This window comes from Artemia sp. Qi Xiang Cuo, chromosome 15, assembly GCF_049724085.1.
Source record: "Artemia sp. Qi Xiang Cuo chromosome 15, ASM4972408v1, whole genome shotgun sequence".
In the NCBI taxonomy this organism is placed as follows: Eukaryota; Metazoa; Arthropoda; class Branchiopoda; order Anostraca; family Artemiidae; genus Artemia; species Artemia sp. Qi Xiang Cuo.
This window is the reverse complement of record NC_142808.1, coordinates 24,476,728-24,492,534: the sequence shown is the minus strand read 5'-3', so window position 1 is coordinate 24,492,534 and position 15,807 is coordinate 24,476,728. Positions and strand designations below refer to the sequence as shown.

General features: G+C 33.3%; 2 long non-coding RNA genes across 2 annotated transcripts in view; one reads left to right on the top strand and one right to left on the bottom strand.

Annotated features, from left to right (window-relative positions):
• The window catches only part of LOC148943477 (uncharacterized), a 34,486-nt gene extending 23,524 nt beyond the window's left edge, over positions 1–10,962 (bottom strand). Inside the window, exon 1 of the long non-coding RNA XR_016142967.1 lies at positions 10,839–10,962. This is a non-coding gene — a long non-coding RNA (uncharacterized LOC148943477). The remainder of the gene's footprint in view (positions 1–10,838) is intronic.
• LOC148943476 (uncharacterized) overlaps positions 1–14,909 on the top strand; it is a 37,777-nt gene extending 22,868 nt beyond the window's left edge. Inside the window, exons 2-3 of the long non-coding RNA XR_016142966.1 lie at positions 1,565–1,699; positions 13,658–14,909. This is a non-coding gene — a long non-coding RNA (uncharacterized LOC148943476). The remainder of the gene's footprint in view (positions 1–1,564; positions 1,700–13,657) is intronic.
• The last annotated feature ends 898 nt before the right edge of the window (positions 14,910–15,807 follow it).

The window sequence follows — 15,807 nt, the reverse complement described above, 5'->3', positions numbered from 1 at the left end:
ATGCATCCTTGACCTAAGGATTTTATGGACCTTTTAGGTCATGAGTATTTTAAGCTTTTCAAACGACGTTTCAGAGGAATAACCTCCACTTATGCAAACGACTAGCTTCAAATAAATAAAAAACACCTGTGAGCTGCAATAGAAAGGTGAGATTACACCTTGTTGGACTTGGATGGCATAGAAATCATATTTGAAAAATATTAGGATCCATGTTTAATCTCCTTATTAGTCGAAAACGTAACCTAACCTAACCTAGGTACCTCCCCCTCCCCCTAAACCCCAAAAACAATAGTTTAAATATCGTATACGCAATGAAAACCACGCTATGCATTCCATTACTCTATAGCGGTGTCTTAAATTATCCCGTCAAAAACGGGTTTTTCGTGACTTGTTTCCTTGTAAAGGCCCATATAATGGGAAAGTACCCAAATTATATTATTATATAAACTAAGTATTATATTTTCATCATGTTTTGGTATATTTCATTATGAGTCATCCTAATTTCATTTCTTGAGTGCTTGGTGTAATACATAAGTACCGAAAAAAACTTGCATTCATCAACTGAATATATTTTTTAATCTTTAATAGATTTTAAATTACACCATTTAAATATCAGCATTAAGAGTAGAATATAAGAGTATATATATCCTCATATAGATGATAGTTTCGTTTTGACTTTTAACGTTACTCTTTACTTTCAATTTTTTTTAATCTGTGTTCACTTAGGCTAATTAATTCAGCATAAAAAGAAGATTTTAACGGTGTACTCTTTACGCAATATACAATTTCAATTTCTTAGGTTTTCGGTTTACAATGAAAACTATTGTTCTTTATTTTGACAGGTTAACTTTAAGATGTCAGGATATGTACCAGGAAACTGTCAGGATATGTGCCAGGATAGTGAAATATTCAGCAAAAAAAAAAAAAAAATTGACCTAGAGTTACAAAATAGTGGGTAAACTTTTCGTTATTTTTATTATTGACTTACGAATAAAGTAAACATACCACCCGCTCGACGCCTTTTTTTATGCTCTTTCCGAATATAATAATCATTTTTGTCGGAAATGAAGCTTTACCCCCACCCTTATATGTACCAATTCAGGGTATATATTTGTAAATTAGAAGGGGGCAGGTAAATCTTATTTCTGATGTAAATGAGAATTAAGTTTAAACTTTCCCCCCACCCCCTAATGTGCAAATATATATAGCCTAGCCTGAATTGGTATATATAGGGGTGGGGGTAAAATTCATTTCCGACAAAATGATAATTATATTTGGAAAGAGCATAAAAAAGGCATCAAGTGGTATGTTTACTTTATTTGTAAGTCAATAATATGAATAACGAAAAATTTACTAAATACTGTGCTCGGTAAGGATTCATCGAGGCCATTATAGAATTCAGATCCTATGATGGCCTACTTTTCCAAACTTTCCAAGAAATACGAGCCGAAATATTGTGTTATATGTGTTTTTTCCTCCAAACACTGTGTATTTTGTGTTTTTTCCTCCAAACACTTCACCTAGTCGTACTTTAATAGATATATTCTTTTTCGCAAAACGAAAGTCAAACAGGCTCAAAGCTCCTCATCCAAACTCACTCAGATGGATTGAAGTATTGAGTTAGGAGTCCTTCTGATGTCATCAACCTATGCTGAGCTCACTAGCTAGACGTGGGTAACAACAAACAAAACAAAAACGCGTGAGTATTAATAAACAGGCGTTTATCCTCGTTTAGTTTCAACCAATAAAAAGCTTAGCCTACTCATTATAAAACGAAGTGAAGCAGACCAATCAGAAGCTATCGGATAACGCGGCTTTCAAAATAAGGAGGTGTCACCAAAAGAATAAACCTAGGGGTAAAAAGTAAATTCAATAGCTTCTTAGATGGCGTTTCAATCACTCATAATTTAGCTAATTTTATGGTGGCGCATCAAATATAAGTTTGCAATTTATAGCGGCTAAAACTAGACAATAAAATAGCCGACAGTCACGAAAACTGGTATAGCTTGGTAGTAAAAAGGACAAAAATGCATACAGTTTCCTAAATCACCGTTCTAATCAAGATATTAAGGAGTTGATTTTTATAGGCATGTTAGGTGACAAAAGAATTCTAATTTGTATTGTTAAGATTATAGCCTAGTAGGGACTGAAAAAAAAGAACTTTAGAAAAGTACAAGGAATATACATTGCATTATCATAGTTATGCTTCCATAAGTAATTTATATTACATTAGGCTATAAGGCTATAGATATATCTTGAAGTATTTTCGTTTTACTCGTGAATTCTAAATTAGGATTTACACGCTCTAATGCTAGATGCCTATGCACGGTTTTAGTCGTAATTTTAGAGGATGGTAATTTAACAAAACTCTTTTTTTTACAGAAGTGTGTCAATTGTTTACATATACTTTCCCATACAAAGGAGTTAAACTGTGAAATGACCTTAATAGTCTAGTAAAAGTACGATTTCGACCCGTTATTTTGAGCATCAAAATGTTCAGTAAACTTCGCTTAACAACATATCCAAAATTGGCAGAAATTGGCCTTGCAGAAATATCCCTTTTTTTAGGGAAAAGAGGGGGATCCGGAACTTAAATTTTTGCAATATTTTCTGTATTGAAAGGATGTTTACTATGAATTTGAGTCTGGAAAGACCAAAAATCAGACTTGGAAAATTCTATCGCTTAGCAGCCTGTTTCCACCCAAGCAAGGTCAGAGGGGTATGAAATGTCAGAATTTTAATTTGAGGAGTTCTTCATGGATCGAAAGTCCGTTTCCAATTAAATCAATTCTGGAAAGGGCCGAAAATGACACTAGAATCAAAAATTTCCAGCACTCAGTACCCCATTACCCCCCTAAGCGGGATTAGAGGGGGTAAAATACCATTTGTGGTATTATATTAATATAATACATAACTGGAAAAAATATATAATTGAATGGTCGTAAAATTGAAAATTCCATTGCTTAATACCTCATTTCTACCCAAGCAAGGTCAGAGGGGGATGAAAAATCAGAATCTTAATCGTCAGAAGGGGTAAGAATAGCATTCGTGATATTATAATAATGTAAAATATAATTGAAAGAAATAGAGAGATGGATTAGGCTACTTAGTGGTGGTATTTTAAGATTCTGATGTCATTTTTAGTCTCCCCGGCCTTGAATTTATAGGGGATGACCTTTCAATCCCAAAAATTATTTTTTGGATCCAAATAAATTATTTGTTTTGGATCCTTTCAATCCAAATAAATTCGAGATCCCCCCCCCCTTTCCCATCTTTTTCCCGAAAAAGAGGATATCACTCAAGTCGATTTTGGATATATTATTAAACAATTTTTTGTAACATTTTGGTGCCAAAAATATTTATGTTGCTCAAATGCAGAGGTTTGGCCTTTTTTCGCAGTTTTACTGGACTATAATTACCATGACATAATACAGATATAAAGGACATCAGAAAAATAAATATGTGATTAGTGCTTGATAATTATCCAGAGAACACTCAAGAATTTTGATATGTAAGATCTCAGAAAAACCGGTTTAGCTGTCTGTATTCGGAGACACTTAGCTTAGGCTCAGCGGGAAAACTACGTTTTAGGTATATTTTAATTAAATTTTTAATATATAGAGTTGGTATTCTGATTAGGTTAGGTTATGTTAGGTTGGGTTAGATATTTAATATAATGCGTTCTAAGCGGCCTGCTTTCCATAATTCACTTTTGTAGTTTCCATAATTTTGCTATTAAAGTAGCATATTTTCATCATATTCTGGTTTCTTTCATTAGGATAACCCAACTTCAATTCTTGGGTGTGTTCTATATAAATAACGAATACCATATGATTTGAAATGCCCTTTAAATTTTTTAAATGAAACCCAACAACAATTAATACTTGCTAATAATTTTATTTTTCTTAAGGAAGAGGAAAAGGCATATCCATATTTTACTCCAGTAAGACTTTTTATGTCATATCTCATTAATCGATCAACCTCAGAAAAAAACTGGGTTTGACTATTTTTAAGGAATTCTGGAACATACATGGAAAAAATAAAATCATAGTATTGTACAGAACGTACTAAAAGTCCAAAAACAAATAGAAATATTGTTAAACATTGGAATATAAATTTTCAATAAATAGCAATTCAACTAAATATACTGAATAATCGGTTGCAATTTGAACAATATTGGAGTCTGACCAACTGGATAGCAAACCAACTGAATAAATTGAGTTTAAGATAGGGATTCGAAAATGAGACATCATCAGATGAATTTTTTGCCCACTAACTTAACAAGTTAATCAGCTAGTTTAAAATTAATTTATTAGCTTAAAAACCAAAATATTATAAACCAGGGGCATTTCCATGATTTTTTTTTGGGGGGGGGGTACAAAAGTATTTTTAGGGGTGAGGTTACATAAAATCTTTTAAAACGCAACAAAAATTTGTTTAGGCTATATCCATTTTTGTTACATTTTTACGTGATGGACAAATATTTTTTGAAAGAGGGGGTTCCAACCCCCCCCCCCTTTCAACTGGATACGGCCATCTATGTAGCTGTTCTTTCTTCTTCTTTTTTATACAAAATATCCTCTAACAATTCTATCCAATCCATAGTGTTTTCATTCATTTTAACTTAAGATGTTCTTTTCGTCCTAACACAGACAGTAACAAATTTAATCTTTGGTACCCCGTCTAAAATCTGAGATGAAATACAGAAATAGTTGACAGCAAAACAGTAAATATCTTTAGGATCTTCTACCGGCACAAAATTCTTTTCGAAAGCGAACAACAAAGCCAAAGACCTTTGTTAACCACTATTGACAACTATTCTTTGGCATAACGCATAATCTTATAAAAGATGTCTTTTCTATTGGAAGAAAGAGCACGAACTTGAAAATTTGAAGGCTGTACAACCGACAGAAAATATTTCTCTAAATGTATTGTTAAAGAAATTCAACAGTGATTTTTTACTAGCTCCAACGCTGCTGGTCTATATGAACAAGACTTTTGGGAAGGATCAACAGCCCAAATCAGCCCCCCTCCAAAATAAGTAATTTTGCATGTTGAAATCTCCCCTCCTTTTTGACTCCTAATTGACGTCTCCAAAACTCAGAAAACTTTCATGTTGGGTAAATATCAAACAGTTCGTGGTAACGAACTATAAGGAGCGACCCGGCTCAATAGTAACCGAAACTCTAAAAAACGGAATTTTGATACCAATAGATACATTCAAAGAATCAGATTCTAATTCTGATTTCAAATATATAAGTTTCATCAAGTTTAGTCCTACTCATCACAAATTATGCGCCTGAGAAAATTTGCCTGATTTTCGAGAAACGGAGGAAACACCCCCTTAAAAATTATAGAACCTTAATGAAAATCGCATCATCAGATTCAGCGCATTGGAGAACCCTACTGTAATGGTTTCAAGCTCCTATCTGCAAAAATGTGGAATTTTGCATTTTTTTTTTTTTTGCCAGAAGAAAGATCACGGATGCGTGTTATTTGTATTTTTAGTTTTTTTTTCCCCAGGGGCAATCGTATCAGCCCAGTGGTCCTAGAATATCGTGGGAGGGATTATTCGAACGGAGATTAAAAGTTCTAGTGCCCTTTTTAAGTGACAAAAAAGGGCAACTAGGCCCCCTCCCAAGCTCATTTTTTCTCAAGTTCACCCGATCAAAATTTTGAGATGGCCATTTTATTCAGCATGGTCGAAAAAATAATAAATATTTCTTTAAGGATAACTTAATCCCCCAAAGTCCCCGGGGGGAGGGCTGAAAGTTATGAACTTTACCCAATGTTTACATATAGTGTTGGTTATTGGGAAATATACAGACATTTTCAAGGGGGATTTTTTCTGGTAGTGGGGGGAGGGGGTTCGGGGTTATGTGGGAGGCTCTTTCTATGGAGGAAGTTTTCATGGGGGAAGGGACATTGCTATGAAGGGGTGCCGGATTTCCCACCATTATTTAAGAAACGATCTGAAATTAAATAAAAAAACGTTTTCAACTGAAAGTAAGGAGCAACATCAAAACTTAAAACGAACAGAAATTATTATGTATATAATTGGGTTCGCCCCCTAGTCAATACGTCGCTCTTTAAGCCAAAGATTTTTTAGTACTTTCTTAAGAGCTATTTATTCTAATTAACGGCCTTTGTGATTAAGGGGTCATATTAAGAAAATTGGAAAAAAATTCGAACTTTAGCGTATAAAGCTAGGTATTGACTAGGAGGCGAACCCCCTAATATACGTATTAAAAATATATGAATATAGGCGTTCGTTACGTATGTTAATTCGTAAGTTACGTATATTTATTACTAATAAAAACGTTCGTAAATAAAATTAAACAACTTTCGAGAAAGCCATTTAACCAAATAAAAGTAAAATTAATATGAAAATTTTGTTTTAATTAATCATGTGTGCTAGAATCAAAACCTGCATTAATTCAAAAATGTTCAAAAATTAAATAAAAAACAAGTTTTTTTTTACTGAAAGTAAGAAGCGACATTAAAACTTAAAACGAACAGAAATTATTCCTCATCTGAAAGGGGGCTGTCCCCTTCTCAACGTCTCGCTCTGTACTCTAAAGTTTGGCTCTTTCTCACAACTCTATTTTTTTAACAATAAAAAAAGTTGATGTAAAGAGCGAGACGTTGAGGAGGGGACAGCCCCTTTCATATACGGAATAATTTCTGTTCGTTTTAAGTTTTAATGTCGCTCCTTACTTTCAGTTAAAAAAACTTGTTTTTTTTATTTAATAACTTTTAAGAATAGATCTTAAGCTCAAACATGAAGTTGAAAAAAGTGTTTTCAAGCTTCTACCCCAACGCCTTCCCTATTTTTAGGTGCCGCGCATCCGTTCGTGCGAGTCCCATGCACATGCATGTGAATCATTTCAAAAAAAAAAAAACACTTAGGTTATTTTTCTTCCAATGAAAAACTTCTTGTTATATTTGTCTTTTTTATTCATTCAGTGCCAAAACAGTGATAGATTCTGAACAACTTCAAAAACATTGTTTTAAAGACGTTATTTTATGGCCAATGCTTATAACTTTGCTTAATGTATACGCTATTTCTGAAGTCTTTCTAATCGCTCAAGTGAACAGTTCTATGGATTGAATTGATCGAGTTTTCTTATCCAATAGCCAATCCAATTAGCCAAAGTGGGGATTAGGTCTCGTAACACCCTGTCCTCCAGGTAGCTGTACAACAAAATAAGTTTATCCAAATAATAATTTATTCTATTTAAAGCAATCATCTGGAGGTAATGGCGCTTACCTCCAGACTTCGGAGCGACGTCATCAGTTATATATCCTAATAATCTAGGCAGGGACAATTTTGCGTTTTGTTTAAATGAAAATACTAAAAATGGGTATGTTTCAAAATCAAGGGAGGAGGGACAAAAACATCTAAAGCGAGGGGCATCTGCCCCTCCCCCAATTTATACCACTGTAAGAGATATTCCAAGAACCTTTTTCTTCTACCTTTGGAGCGTCAACTTCTCAAACTATATTTCTATTAACATATAACAGGCATCTCAAAACAAATATTGTAATTTTTCGGTGTAAATACCGAAAAAATAATTTTTCATCCTACTTATGAGCGTATTGTGGCTAGTAAATTGTTCAAATGTTCAGAAATTCAAATTAATAAGAAAAAGTGTACTTCAAACTATTACTTCAGCATATACCAATGTAAAATATGGAGAAACCTCTTTGTTTATGCTGACGATCATGACATTTTATCTTCTCTTTTAAAGATTTGAAAATATTATTTCTGCATTTTGCCTTCAAAATATGGGGCACAGCCAAAGCGGACGCAAGTTTCTGTTTCAGAGGAAGAGAAAAAGCACAAAAAGGAAAAACTAATAAAATAGGCAATTTAAATAAAAAATATAGTAATTTACATTATGAATATAATATAATTATGAATCTGAACCAACTATCAAGGAGGATTCAGTGGATCTTTTGATTAGGAGGAGAGGGTGGATTCTTGAAAAAGTGTTTTATCAGACTCAATTTTACGACTTTTTGAGAAAATTTGTTCAGATAGATATTGAGGAGGGGGATATTTACACAACCCCCATTCCGTACTGCTCTTCATTTTGAAGAATATTTTTGAACCAAGCAGTGCAGCAGGAACTATGAGGGTAGTAATAGATCCTTTCTTGACATTGAACTAGTCTAATGAAAAATGATACACTAAATTATAATTTTCCCTGTAAAAAGGTGGTAGGGGTGGACTTTTAAGAATTTTTTTCATGCCTCCCTCCCCTTTAAAACTTGCAAGACCTCAATATTTATATTCGCCATTTTTTCAAATAATACAAAAACCATTATATGTTCAGTCTTCTTGGGGACTGAGACTCTGTTCTCTCCTCTGTGAGTTCTTTCAGAAATGGCTAAGCAGAAATTTAATTCAGGGCACCTAAGTTTATTTTTTTTTTTTTTTTTTTTTTTTTTAGGAAGGTAGGCACCACTTTCTGCTAATAGGCATGTTAAGAGGCACCTTTTTAACTAAAAAAGCCTCGGTTAGGGTTAATACTTAACCATTCATTTTGTTGGAAGGGTAACATATGAATAAGTGCAATACATTCTTATAAATGGCTGAGTTTCTCCAAGAAAATCAGTATTTTTAAAGCAGTGGCAAAAACGTTTTTGAGGTTCTGAATAAAGCCTTATTTAGATGCCAGGAATTTCAAGAAAGTCTTCAAAATTGCCTTTATTTAAATGCTATCCATATCTTTCACGGTTCAACTATGGAGCTAAAATGTCTTTTTACCGCCTTTGTATTCTTTTGCACATCTTTGGGTCAAATTTTAGATAGACTACAAAGAACCTACGGCTCTGCTATATTTTAGCCAAAATAGATAAAACTTTAAAAATTCAAAAACGAGGTAAATCAATGGGAGTTGTCGAAAAAGTGTCCAGAGAGCCTGCCACAGCTTTTATGGGACCACTGATCAGGTTAGTTGAGTTCTTTCTTCTTTCTTTCATGGATTAAAGTGTGTTTTAAATTTTATGCGATTGCCTCCCCCCTCCAAATTTAAATTATAAATACAATTTTGTGATTTTTGTACATATTACGACACAAAATACCTGTAAAGATCTTTCTCTTAATTTGAGTTCCACAAAACTTACATCTCATGCATAGTCTTAAAAAAATACTTTGGGGGGATTTTGAAAATCGAGCAAAGCAAGACCTTTTAATTATCACTCAATAACAGTACCCATTAACAGAACATTAGGAACGTCATCAACACACTTATGTCTAATGACAATCAGAAGCTAAAATTATCCCAGAAAACTAGTCCTTGCCAACAGTTTCCACCACCGATCCAATATCTTACTAGAAAATAACATTGTTTGTTTTCTTACTTATTCTAGGACCATGCAACACTGTCAGTTTTTTGCTTCTTGTATCTTTTTTATTGCCCAATCTTATCTAACTCTATTACGGTGGAGTACTATTATCAAACAGTTCGTGGTAACAAACTGTAAGTAAGGAGCGACCCGGCTCAATGGTAACCGAAACTCTAAAAAACGGAATTTCGGTACCAATAGATACATCAAAAGAATCAGATTTTAATTTTGATTTCAAATATATAAGTTTTATCAAGTTTAATCTTACCCATCAAAAGTTACGCGCCTGAGAAAATTTGGCTGATTTTCGAGAAAAGGGGAAAAGACCCCCTAAAAAATATAGAACCTTAATAAAATTCACACCATCATATTCAGCGTATCAGAGAACCCTACTGTAGAGGTTTCAAGCTCCTATCTACAAAAATGTGGAATTTTGCATTTTTGCCAGAAGAAAGATCAAGGGTGCGTGTTTATTTGTTTTTTGTTTTTTTCTTTTCCCCAGGGGTAATCGTATTGACCCAGTGATCCTAAAATATCGTAAGAGGGCTCATTGGAACGGAAATTAAAAGTTCTAGTGCCCTTTTTAAGTGACAAAAAAAATGGAGGGCAACTAGGCCCCCTCCCACGTTCATTTTTTTAATCCCCCACAGTTCCCAGGGGAAGGGCTGCAAGTTATGAACTTTGCCCATTGCTTACATATTGCATTGGTTCTTGGGAAGTATACAGGCATTTCCCGGAAGGATTTTTTTCTGGTGGGGGGGGGGCTGGAGGAGGCGGTTACTCGGGAGAATCTTTCCGTGGAAGATGCTTCTTTGGGGTAAGAGACATTTCTATGAAGGGGGCGCCTTATTTCCAGGCATTATTTAAAAAACGATCAGAAATTAAATAAAAAAAACACGTTTTTTTAACTGAAAGTAAGGAGCGACATTAAAACTTAAAACGAACAGAAATTATTACGTATATGGAAGGGACTGTCCCCTCCTCAAAACCTTACGCTTTACGGTAAATTTTTTATCTGTCTTAAAAAATTATTTTTTAAAACAATTAAAAACATTATCGTAAATAGAGAGGCGGTGAGGAGGGGACAGTCCCTTTCATATATGGAATAATTTCTGTTCGTTTTAAGTTTTAATGTCGCTCCTTAGGCTACTTTCAGTTTAAAAAACTTTTTTTTTTTTATTTAATACTAACAGACTCCAACTAAGAAAGCCCAGGATAAATACAATATTTTCTTTGAGTGACGTCACAATTCATTTAATAACTAAAAGGAAAAACATTTTTCTGTTTGTTCTTTCTGGTGAATTTTTCAGAATTTGCTACTCCGTTTTGATTTGCCTTTGAAGAATTATACGCCCTTTCTTGAAAGTTAAAAAAAAAAAAATCCGTTGATTTTTATAAAATGAAATAAATAACATAAGATAACACAAATCAGATTAGAATCAATTGCCAACATTCAATTTTGGATAGTATTATTTTTGGCTTACCGTTTCTTTCATAAGACTGGCGAACAATCCAAGATGTTGCTACATTGGAATCTTGACAAAAGCCACTGTGGGAATCCAGGCCCCTAGTCGTTGAGACGAATTAAAAATCTGGACCACATCCAAAGTTTATCTCAGAGATATCTCTATGGAGCTCTTCAAAGAAAAAAATACGTAGATCAATAAGCTTAATGTTTACAAAATTTGGAAAATTTTTATCATTATTATTAGCTCTTAAAATTTAATGCTGGCATTTTCATTGAGTGGTAGATTTTGTTATATTGTTTTTGATTAAGAGAAACCTTTTAGCCTTCCAAACAATACTTGTGATTCATAGTAACGAATGTCTTAAGTATATTTACTCTTAATAGCAGTAAGTAACAATCCAAGGCCGTACCCAGGATTTTTTTTGGAGGGGGTTTTACTCAAAAAATTGGGGGGGGGGGTTACACAAAAAAAGACTAAAAAAACGCATACAAAATTTGTTTAGGTCCATTTTTGTTACGTTTTTACCAGTCAGACAAACATTTCGGGGGGGAGGGGGGGTCAAACCCCCGACACCCCCCCCCCCCTGAATATGGCCTTGTAGCAATCATGTTCATATTTTACTTGGGAAAGGTTTAGTTTGTGCTCAAACTTAGTCTTGTTTGTTTAATTTTTCCTTATTTGTTGTTCTTTCTCTCACATTGTTCTTATTTCTGCACGCGCTTTAGTTTCTTGCTTAGGGTAAAAATTGTGCTTTTGAAGGTTTTTTTAATAATAGCATTTTATAGTTATTATTCTAGCTGTCTAATACAGAAATTAGTGTGTTATAAAGGAAATTCCATTAGAAAATTTTACATTATAAGTTAAAAAAGTAATTCAACCGAAGAACTGTAAATGGAATTGTAAGCTTAAATCTGGTAGTAATCATTAAACGACAAACGGAACCTGCTCGCTAGATAGACCACAAATTTCAATTCTATTTCTTACTTCCTTTTAGGTTCATTTTATTCTCATCAAGTTTGGAAGGTTCCATTACAGGTCGATTTCTTTTCTTTATACTCTTATTTTATTGATGTACAAGAACCATTTTCTAATATTAGATTAAAGATGTCCGTGTTTTGCTCTAGGTCTGAATTTCTGCTTTCTAACGGGGAAATTGAGAGGGAACAAAATGTCCTAATAAATTGGAAACTGCCTTCGAAAGACTCGAAAACTGAAGGTGGAAAATCAGAAATTTACGTCCCGTAAAGCTTCACAGAAATCCTGTATCTTGACTAACAGAACTTGGAATTGCACAAACACAATCAAGAACTAGGTTTTATGGCAAGAAGTTCTGACAAAATAATTGAAAATAAAGAGAAAATAACTAAAATTTTGAAAGTCGAAGTGGTTGTAGTATTGTTAAGTACCATATTTATCTTGAATTGAACTTGCATTGTTAGTTACAAAAGTATTATAGGTGAATTATTTTTTAAACAATTATACGATAGTACTAAAAAGTCCTCTGGCTTTTATTATCAAATATTATATTAAATATCAGCAAAAACGATAATTTACATTATATTTCTATTTAAAATTTTCCGTTAGCTTTTTAAAAATAGCTTTGTTTAGAATTATAATCTAAATTATGCTACAAACAATTCTTGATAATTACCATTAAGGAGAAATTAAAGTCCAGTGCGAAGATTTAGTGTATGAAAAAAGAGATGCAGTAAAAAAAAATCCACCTATAACTCTGGGTCTAAGGGAGTAACGCACTGATTAGTTCAATCATGATGCTCATAAGCTTTTTCTAGCAAGATTTGGGGCTGCAAATCCTCTCCCGCGTCCGATTAGCCCAAGTAATTTATATTCTAATCTCTGTATTCCATTCTCATCGAATCATTTTATCTTATCTTACCCTAAATTTTTCTCAGTCCGGTTTTTTTATTTTTTCGCGTGTTTCTCAGGTTTATCCCCAGTTATCAGAAATTCACCAGCCAAATGGGATAATTCGTAGATCTAAAGATCGATATGTTCTTTTTTTGGGCATTCTTGTTGATGACAACCTATCTTTCAAACGTCACATTGATTTTTATTAAAATAAAGATATGCAGGAGTCTCGGTATTTTAAGGAAACTTAGACATACTTTTCCTGGATCAATTTTGAAAATCCTTTTTCACTGCTTGATCCAATCTTACGTTTCTTACTGTCCAATAGTGTGGATGTCAACCTTTCCTTCACTATTAAAACCACTTTCTAAGGTTTACAATAAAGCTAGACACATCATTCAGGAAACTAATCGTTCATTAGTTATGCCATTACTTGATCTTGAGTCACTATACATTCTTTCATGTCCATATTTTATTTTTACTCAGCTTCATGGTGACCTCCCCAGACCCCTAAGTGTTCTGCTATCTTTTACCTCTGATCAAAATAATCATAATCTTCGTAATATGCCAAGTCATGTTAAAGTTTCATTTACTCCTTGCATAAGGCCAGATTTTAATCCTTTAACGGCGTGTCATATTGTTTGGAATAAGTTTCTTGAATCGGCTCGAAGGTGCCACTCATTCAGTTCGTTTAAAAAAATTCTTTGGCTTCGTAGAAGTTATTCTTATCTGTTTTTTTTTATTATTATTATTATTTTTTTATTATTGTTATTATTTTTTGAGTCTATTTAATCTACTTAATTAATTTAGTTTTATTATTCTATTTTTTCCTATAGTTTTATTTTATCTGTTTTCTTTTCTTCTCCTTTTGCTCTCTTCTGTCTGTGAGTAAGTGATCATTTTAAATTTTCTTTTGTTTTTCATCTCTGAGTAAGTAACTCATTTGTCTTCCCCCTTCTTTACAGGTCAATGAGACTCTGGGAGAATAATAAACATGTATCATTGTATGTGTATCTGATGAAGGATAAATCTTATCTTACCTTGTATGTCATTATAGGAATTAATATTTTGTTTTAGTTGGTAAAACTCGATGCATTTTTTAATAAGAGCAACTTTGTCAAAAGTGTCCTATGTCAGTCCTGGTGATGCCTAGGAAAGTGAATTATTAATTTATAAACATTTTATTACTCTTTTCATTTATTATTTTGGAAATTTGTATCTTATACTCAAGAATTTAAATTTATTTCTGCTAATGCGTTTCCCTTGGGAAACCGACCATAATTTATGATTATTTGTGTACCAGGTACTGTGCGTGTTTCAGGTTGGTGTTATTATAACTGTTGTAATTGCTATTATTGCCTGTTTTCCAATATTTTATATGCACTATACCTGGGGGTAAAAAAGATGTAGAGTAAGTAATGAAGAAAAAAAAATTACAATGATTATGCTCGTAAGGCATGATTTATGCTTTTTTGGCATAATTTTTTACATAATGAATCACTATTTCCTGTTCATCTTTTAAAACATAAATCACAATGATACAATCAATCTTTAAATCATCATTACAAAAACAGAAAATATATACTACCCATGATACAGCCGTACGATAATCTTATGGCTGTTTTCGGGTTAGGAGACACATCAGCCAATAGTAAATTAGGTCTTAACATAATTCAGCATTTTTTCGGTTTTCCTACCAAATGAAATTTAAACGGGTTAATCTCAAAGACTATTCAATTGCTGCTATCAAATCTAACCAAGAAAGGATTTAGTGGGTTGTGGTGCCTCTTTGATTTTATTATAGGGTTATTCGTGTACAGTTTAATTTGTTAAAGTCTTTTTTGAAACAAGTACGTATTGTATTACCTCAGTTATTGGTTGTAAAGATAAGGGTGTAAATATATCTATCAATTTCATGATACTTCTTTTCCCATGTTAAGAAATTTCGCCTGACCTATGATGATACTGATCAAGAATAAGAGCAAGTTAGAAATTCTACTCTCTGATTTATAGTGTTTGTACCAGTTTTACACAAATACATGTCGGATTATTGAGAAATGCTCGAGATGGTTGCTTCAAAGAAAAAGAGATCGCTCTCCTATAGTTTTATCTTAAAAAACGTGACTTAAATTCATTGGTTTATTTTTGTGACGCATTTTTGTAAGCCAACCACAATCTTTGTGTGCATTATTTTGATTTTTGACGTTGAGGTGTGATACCCTTCGAATATATTATGCCTAGTAAACAATACGATGGTTTTATCCAGCTTTCTAGGGCTAAATAAGAGAAAGGTTGAGATGGCTAGGACATATTCTGCAGACGAAGGATGACAGATTGCCAAATATTGTCCTTTGCAGACAACCATCTAGGACCAAAAGAAAACCAGGTCACCCCCGAGTGGGCGGAGGGTGTTGTAAAGAAATATTTAAGGAAATTGGAACTTCTTGGGAGTGTCATGAGGGGGGCTCTGAATAGACTGTAACGGAGAAAGAGTGTCCGTAGATGTATTCGCCTTCGGCGGCTTGGTGTTGCAGTAGCTTGTCAATAGTAGTAGTAGTAGTAGTAGCATTATTTTGATACACCTTATATTGGCACATCGGTTCATAATAAATGTTTTGCGCTATTGAAGATAACATAAAACTCGATTATATCACATTTCAAAGTAGCAATACTTTTTTGAGTTACAAGATTTTTTTACAAGTAGACCCTCTTTTCTCTGTGATCATTTATAAGAAAAAATTATTATTGTAATAAAGGTCATAGTTTCTGTTTGGTAGAAAGATAAGAAACGGAAAATACAAAACGGATGTGTCTCGATCAAAAACTAAGGGTTATTTAAAATTCCAAATTAATTCGTCAGAACTAATCTTACACCCTTAGTGACACGACTTCGTTTTTCTTTCTTTTTTTCAACTTGCACGAGAAACACATGCGTGCGAAGCAAAGAATTTGAGGGGGAAATTTTAAGGGGATCGACTTTTTTAACAAAAACAAACTATTCGTAAGAAAATCAGACACTTACAGAGGACAGAAGCCTTGGCTTTTATCCCCTCAATATTTGGCAACTTTACTACTTTTACAATAATTTCTTTTTTTCTATATAACTTTTTTTTGT